The sequence below is a fragment of the Ictidomys tridecemlineatus genome, chromosome 4 (genome assembly GCF_052094955.1).
Source record: "Ictidomys tridecemlineatus isolate mIctTri1 chromosome 4, mIctTri1.hap1, whole genome shotgun sequence".
Taxonomy (NCBI): domain Eukaryota; kingdom Metazoa; phylum Chordata; class Mammalia; order Rodentia; family Sciuridae; genus Ictidomys; species Ictidomys tridecemlineatus.
In genome coordinates this window covers 53,624,283-53,631,861 of record NC_135480.1, presented here as the reverse complement: position 1 = coordinate 53,631,861, position 7,579 = coordinate 53,624,283, and positions in this window count along the sequence as shown.

The following is a 7,579-nucleotide window of genomic DNA, read 5'->3' as shown; positions in this document are numbered from 1 at the left end:
GAATCAGTAGATCATATTTTTATTGCTGAGTACTATTTTATTATTGGGCTATACCACAGTTCATTTATCCATTCATCTGTTGGTAGACATTTGTGTTGTTTCCAATTTGGGTCTGTTACAAATTGAGCTTTTGTGATATTTAAGTACAAATCTATGTGTGAATATATGTTTTTATTTCTCTTGAGCAAATACTTGGCAAGGCGAATAACCAGATCATAAAAGTGTACATTAACTTTTTTTAAGAAACTGAACAATTTTTCCAAAGTGGGTATACGAACTGCTGTACATTCTCATGAGCAATGTATGAGTATTTCCAGTTCTCCACATCCTTGGATGAACTATTACAGTCAGTCCTTTTAACCTTATCCATCCTAAGAGGTAGATATGGAACATCATTGTGATTTTTATTTCCCTAATGACTAATGATGGTGAGTGTCTTTTCATCTGTTTATTTTCCACCCATTTATCTTTTTATTTGGGGGAAGATGTCTGTTAAAATATTTTCCCTTTTTTCAAATTGAGTTTTGAGACTTTATATATTCTGGATATATGTCCTCTATGTATCAGATATATAACTTGCAGTATTTTCTCCCAATTTGTTGCTTTCTTTTTATTCTCTTATGTGTTTTCAAGTGTAGAAGGCTTTAATTTTCATGAAATGTAGTTTATCAATTTGTTCTTTTATGGACTGTCCTTTTGGTTTTATGTCTAAGAAATCACTGCCTAATTCAAAGTGACAAAGATTTTCTCCCTAAGAATTTTCTAATTTTATACTTAGGTCTGTGCTATATTTCAAAATAACTTTTTGTATATAGTAGTTTCATTAAAAAATAATATCCCTTGGGGCTGGGACTGTGGCTCAGTGGTAGTGTACTTGCCTTGCATGTGTGAGGCACTGGGTTTGATTCCAGGACCATGTATAGATAAATAAAGTGAAGATCTATCAACAACAAAGGGAAAAACATCTAAAAAAAATATCCAATCTTTTCAGCACCATTTGTTGAAAAGACTACTTTTTCTACTTTGAACCTTTATTGAAAATCAAGACTAGGCATGTTGCCACAAGCCAGCTACTTGGGAGGCTGAGGCAGGAGGAAAACTTGAGCCCAGGAGTTGAAACAAGCAGAGGAAGAGGAGCCAGAGGGGTAGGGGGAAGGGGAAGGGGAAGAGGAGATTAGTTGTACTTATTTTCATTTATGTCTACACTCTCTAGTCTGTTCTATTATTCTGTTTGTCTTTAAAATGCCAATAACACACTGTCTTAATTACTCTAATATTTAATAAGTCTTGAAATCAGGTAGTTTAGAACCTTACTTTATTCTTTTTCAAAGTTGTTGTGACTGTTTTAAAATTTTTTCAATTTCACATTAACTCAACAATAAGTTTTTTTGCATGTACAAAAATTAAAAAGCCTGCATGGATTTTATGGAGATTTTGTTGAATATATAGAGCAATTTAGGAGGAGGTGACTTCTTAATAATATTCGGCCTTCTAACGCTTGAACATGGTATTAACTCTATTTAATAGATAGAGTTAGATATTAATTTCTCAGCATATTTTATGGTTTTCAGTGTATAAGCCTTACCTCTTTTTAAAGATTTATTCATAAATATTGCATATTTCTTGATACTATTATTATTTTTAAAGGGTTTTTAGTTGTAAACAGACACAGTACCTTTATTTATTTATTTTTATGTGATGCTGAGACTTGAACCCAGTGCCTCACACATGCTGGACAAGCACTTTACTACTTAGCTACAACCATAGTCCCTATTTCTTGATTATAAATGAAATTTTAATATTCTAATATTCCAGTTGTTTATTGCTAGTGTATAGTAGCGCGTCTGGGGTGTTTTAATGGTGGTAAAGTAAATATAACATAAAATAAACAATTCCAATGCTTCCTAAGTATACAATTCAGTGACATCAGTTACATTCATAATGTTGTATAAACCATTACCACTACCTATTTTCAAAACCTTTTCATCCTGAACAGAAACTCTACCTATTAAGGAATAACTCCTCATTCACCCTTCTCCGTATCCCCTGGTAACCTCTAATCTACTTTCTGTTTTTATGAATCTTCCTATTCTAGATATTTCACATAAGTGGAACAATATAATATTTTCCTTCTTGTTTCTTATTTCTGGTTTCTTTCACTTAGCATAATATTTTCAAGGTTTATCCATGTTGTAACCAATATGAATGAACCTCATTTCTTTTTGGACTGGAATAATATTCCACACACATATATACCACATTTTATTTATCCATTCATCTGTGGATGAATGCTTGAGTAGTTTCCACCTTTTGGCTATGTGAAAATGCTGTAATGAATATTGTTGTACAAGTATTTGTGTCTCTGTTTTCAGTTCTTTGGGGTATTTATCTAGGAATGCAGTTGCTGGATCATATGGAAGTGCTGTGTTTAGCTTTTTGGATAAACCATAAAACTGTTTCCTACTGAGGCTCTACTATCTTATATACATCAGCAATGTGCAGGGGTTTCAGTTTCTCTATAGCCTCCAAATACCTTTTAATTTCCGTATTATTACTCTAAAGTGGATCCCTCTTGTGGTTTTGATTTGCATTTCCCTAATGTAAAATAATGTTAGGTATTTTTTCTTGTGTTTATTGGCCATTTGTATCTTTGTGAAATGTCTGTTCAAGTCCTCTACCCATTGTTTTATTTTGCTTTGTTCTGCTTTAGTACCAGATTGAACCCAGGGTCATTTAATCACTGAGCACATCTCCTGCCCTTTTTATGTTTTATTTTGAGACAGTTTCTTGCTAAATTGCTTAGGGTCTTACTAAGTTGCTAAGGCTGGCCTCAAACTTGTGATCCTTCTGCCTTAGCCTCCAGAGTGCCTGGGGTCATAGACGTACACCACCATGTTTAGCACCTTTACCTACTTTTAAATCAGGTTGTTTGTCTTTTTGTTATTGAGTTGCAGGATTAATTATATATTCTGGATATTAAACTCATAAGATGTATGATTTGTAAATATTTTCTCCCATTAGTAGATTTTCTTCTTACTTTTTTGATAAGGTCATTTGAACACTTTTGAATTTTGATGACAACCAGTTTATTTTCTTCTTTAGTTGCTTATGCTTTTTGTTGTCATATGTAAGAATCCATTGCCAAATCCAAGGTCATGAAGATTTACCTTTCTTCTGTTTTGTGGTTTAAGAGCTGTCTTTAGGCCAGTGGTCTATTTTTAGTTAATTTTTGTGTGTGGCATGAAGTGGGGGTCCAATTTCTTTTGTGTGGAGATCCAGTCATCCCAGCACTATTTGTTAAAGAGACTGTTCTTTCTCTGAGTGGACTTGGCACACTTGTCAAAGATCAACTGGCCATTGATGTTTAGATTTATTTCTGGAATCTCAATTCTGTTTATTGGTCTTTATACATATCCTTACTCTACTACCTCACTGTTTTGATTACCGTAGTTTTGTAGTTAAGTTTTGAATAAGAAAGCAATCTACTTTCTGTTTTTATGAACATGACACATGTCTAGGGAAGGCTGAGACTGCTGAGAAAGTGGACCCCTGAGATGGCACAAAGGGACACTAGAACCTGAATCTAGGTATTAGATCTGTACACATCTCAGCTACACCTCTTACTAGCTGAGTAAATATGGGACAGTAAGAGGCAATCTTATTACTTTGTTGATTTAAAAAAATCATTTTTCACCTGTGAAAAGAAAAGAAACAAAGGTCAAACAATTTAGAAGTATATCAAATAGTTAATCTATAGTCTCAGTTTCCCCACCTATAAAATGGGGGTGATGAGATGTTACTTACAATGAAAGGCCTCTGTGAGAATTCAATGAAATACTGCTTGTGGACCTTTTCAGGTGGGCTGTGAATTAGCAGAAAGTGACCACACATAGCCACTGCAGGATTAGGTGAAGTAAAGCTTGAGATTTAATTAGCCTGGAGCTTATTGGTGACAAGGGAATCACACTGACCTACAACATACCTTGGTATAGCTTTCCTTGGCCTCTTGGTTTTCAAATAGGGTGCACAGTTGATGGTGCACTCCTTGTGCAGGCCAGTTTCTTTCAAGTTGAGGAAGTAGACAAATTCTGATGGTAAAAGTTGCCCTTTTGTACCATCTTGAGTTTACCATCTTGGGAGAAATGAGCACTAACAAAATATGTGCTCCTGTTCTCTAAAATTGGGTTCACCATGTTCTTGAACCTGATTTGGCACCAGCAAGGCCACATACTTTTGGCTAGAGGTAGGGCTGTGGTAGGAGGAGTTGGTGGAGTTCAGAGATGTTGTAACAGTGGTTCTGCTTCTGCTTTCTAGTGTTCCAGAAAGTTGTTCCTTCACAGTGTTCAGGTCATTGCACAGAGCATGTGCGACCTTGGGAAAGCTGCTTAACTGCTGTAAGCCTCCATTTCCTCATCTTTAAAATGGAGATGATGTGTCTCACAGCATGTTTTAAGGATTAGATGAGTGACCAGGTGCAAAGCTTAATAAATGCAGAGTACTTAAGACAGTGTCTGGCACATAATGAGTGTTATTTGATTGGTAGCTATTGTCATTATTACCTGGTACATGACAGGGTATACCCACTAATACCAGGACTTTTCTGGTTAAATCTGAAAGTTAGACTGCTTTTAGATACAGAGAGAGGGATGGTGATTCAGGCAGGCCTTTCCCCAAGGAAAATCTGTGTGGAGCGTGGGCAGGAAGGGGAGAAGGCTGAGAATATGGGGACTATATTTTGGAAAGTGGTCCAGAGTTTGAAAATGCATGAGAAAATGTTGAGATGGGTGAGAGGAGCACAGTAGTAGGGCCCCCAGGCCAGGGATGAGAAGTAGGGTCAGATGGAGACCCAGGGATTGGGGACCTTGCCAATGCCTGAGGCATGATGACAAGGCTCAACTCCTTAGTGAGGGACAGGGAGAGTGCTGTAGATCAGGACACTGAAACAGACCCTCTGTTCATAAGACTTGGACCCATACATAGCTGTTGAGAGACCACCACAGAAAGATATAAGGATGAGCCCAGCTCCCTCTCATTGCTGGAGAGTCAGAATCAGCAGAGGAGCTTGAGGGGACTGTAAAGCAGCAAAACAAGCCTGGGGACAGTCAGGCTGAGCACTTTGGCACTTGGGCTCACAAGCAGCTTATTTGGAGATGAAGTGATGAGGCTTTTACGTGCACTTGGTTTAATGAAGCAGGAAGATATCTTGGAAGGAGAACTGACTGGTAAGGGAGTCAGGAGTCTAGCATTTGATTCTGGCTCTGAGCAAGTCTTTGGTTTTGAGGGAGCCTGTTTCCTCTGAAGTTGAATAGGCTAGACAAATTGACTAAGTACATTGTTTGTTCTGATGTTCTCTGAGTACATGACCTGTGGCCTCACTATGTGTTCTGTGATTGGAAAGGCCAAAGAGGAGGGACAAAGATAGGACAGGCTGGGCTTGAAGATCCTTGCCATTACAGTGTTAGCTCAGAGGTTACTGGCAGGAGAGGCCCCCAGAGGTGGCTGAAGGCCCTGTGGTATTTCAGAGCCTTTGGAGTACAGGTGCTTCTCTTCAGATGGATTTTTAGGACCAAGACCATGGGACTGGGTGGGCAAATGGGAGTGGTGGTACATTGGTTCATTGAGGATTAATTTTAAAGGGCAGTGAGCAGGAGGATCTGTCTCCTTTGCTGTTTATCCTGAGCAGTTTTGACTCTCATAAAGGTACAGCAGTTAGATTTTGGGATTTAGGAGTGTGTTCCCAGTCAGCCTCCCTGGTCAGCTTTGGGCAGGTATCCTGGTCTTCTTATTGGAGATGAACAAAGAAAACTCTAAGGGTAGTGTGTTAGATTTTACTCGGAAATCAGCTGGCTTTAGGGAACAGCCTGTTCATGCTATTGCCCCAACAGACAGATTTCTACAGGTAAATAATGTAAGAAAATGGGAACTTAAGTGTCAGAATGAGGGGCACAGAGCTCAGGTCAGGGGGATGAGATCCCATTGTCTGGGGAGTCTTTGGAGTCAGGGAGGACTGGCACCAGGGTCATGGTAACCCAGGATTATCTCTTTATAAAGTCACATTCAGCAGACTGAATCCCAACCTAGCTACTCCTCCATGCCCCCTCTGGCACTGCAGATCAACTGAACACCATGCCAGGAATATCACAATTTATCAAGGGGGCACCTGCCCCCTCCATGCACAGCCTGATATTCTGAGTGGTATTCCCCCTCTATCTCCAGTTTCAGAAGGCAGTCATAGTGAGAAGTTGGGCTCCTCTGGGAAAGGCTTTTATGAGTATTTACATCTGTGTGTGCATCTGAGTGTGTGTACCTGGAAAGGTACATCTGAGGTGTGTATACACTGAGTGCATATTGATGAGTTTGTGGACTTTTGGGGAGAGGTTGTGTGTGCCACCTGGAGTGACCATGTGAATGTGTGCTATTGGTGTATTTCTAAGTGGAAGCAGGTGTGCAGGGAGAATTGAGTGTTTATGTAGTGAGAGACTGGCCAGCTCCCTCCCTCTTTTGCTCCTGCACTAAGTGGGAGAGAGGGTGGGATTGGAAAGTGGGGGATGGGTACACTGCTCTTCCCTGCCCAAGGCTAGATATGATGAGGGACAGGAGCTTGCTTGAACAGTCAACTTTTCTTCTACTGCTGGTGTTCTCTAAAAGTGCCGGTCGGCTAAGCAAGGTCCCAAAGCACCAGAGGGAACTGCTTAGATTGCTGGGCTAAATAGTCCCAGTGGGACCATAGGCAGTAAACTGCAGGGTGGAGGACCCTGCTCTGTCCACCAGGCCCATCCCAAAGGAGCTGGGAGAGCTGCTGTGAAGGGCTCTGGAGCATAGTGTCTGCTATGAGGGGCTCTGGGGGCAGTCCAGGCCGCATCAATGTTGTATGAGCCCACGCTGCCACCGTGCGGCCTGGATACCATCTTCCTCAGTCTCACTTTTAATGTAACTGGAGAGCCTAAGCTGGAGACTGGCTATCTTCTTGTTGCGGCGCCACCTGTGGGGGATAGGGGCTGTGTGGGGAGGCTGGTTCAGGCCCTGCCTGTGTTCTGGGGTCAGGGTAAGGGCTAGAGGGGCCCAGCCTCACGTGGCCCAGCCTCGTGGGGCAGGGGTCAGATACAGCCTGGCGTCTCCTCAGCCCCTGTCTCCGGGTGCCATGTTACACCTCCTCCCCCCTCATGCCACCTCTCCTTTGGGGTGTCATCTGTCTGGTAGCTTGTCCTTGGGGCAGTTCAGTACTATCCCCCTGCCTGGCTCTGGGGGTTTTCTGGTTGGGAAAGGGCTGGAGGGACAGCAGCCAGACGGAGAGAGACCCCCCAAGGGAAGGAGGGGGAGTAGCAGCAACAACACAGAGCCTCCCATTGCAGGTGAGTGTCCCTGACTTGAATGCTTGGGGCAAGGCTGAGGAGGGTAGGTCTGGCCAAGCTTCTGGTCACTCTTACATTCCTGATCCAGACCCAACCTCTATGCCTGGCATACCCAAGCCCCCACCCCACCCCACCCCACTCCACCCCAAGCCTTAGTAAGAGGCAGCACCTGGTCTTTGTTGGCAATGGTTATGGTGAGGCTATTACTGGTCTGTGGTCTCATTGGT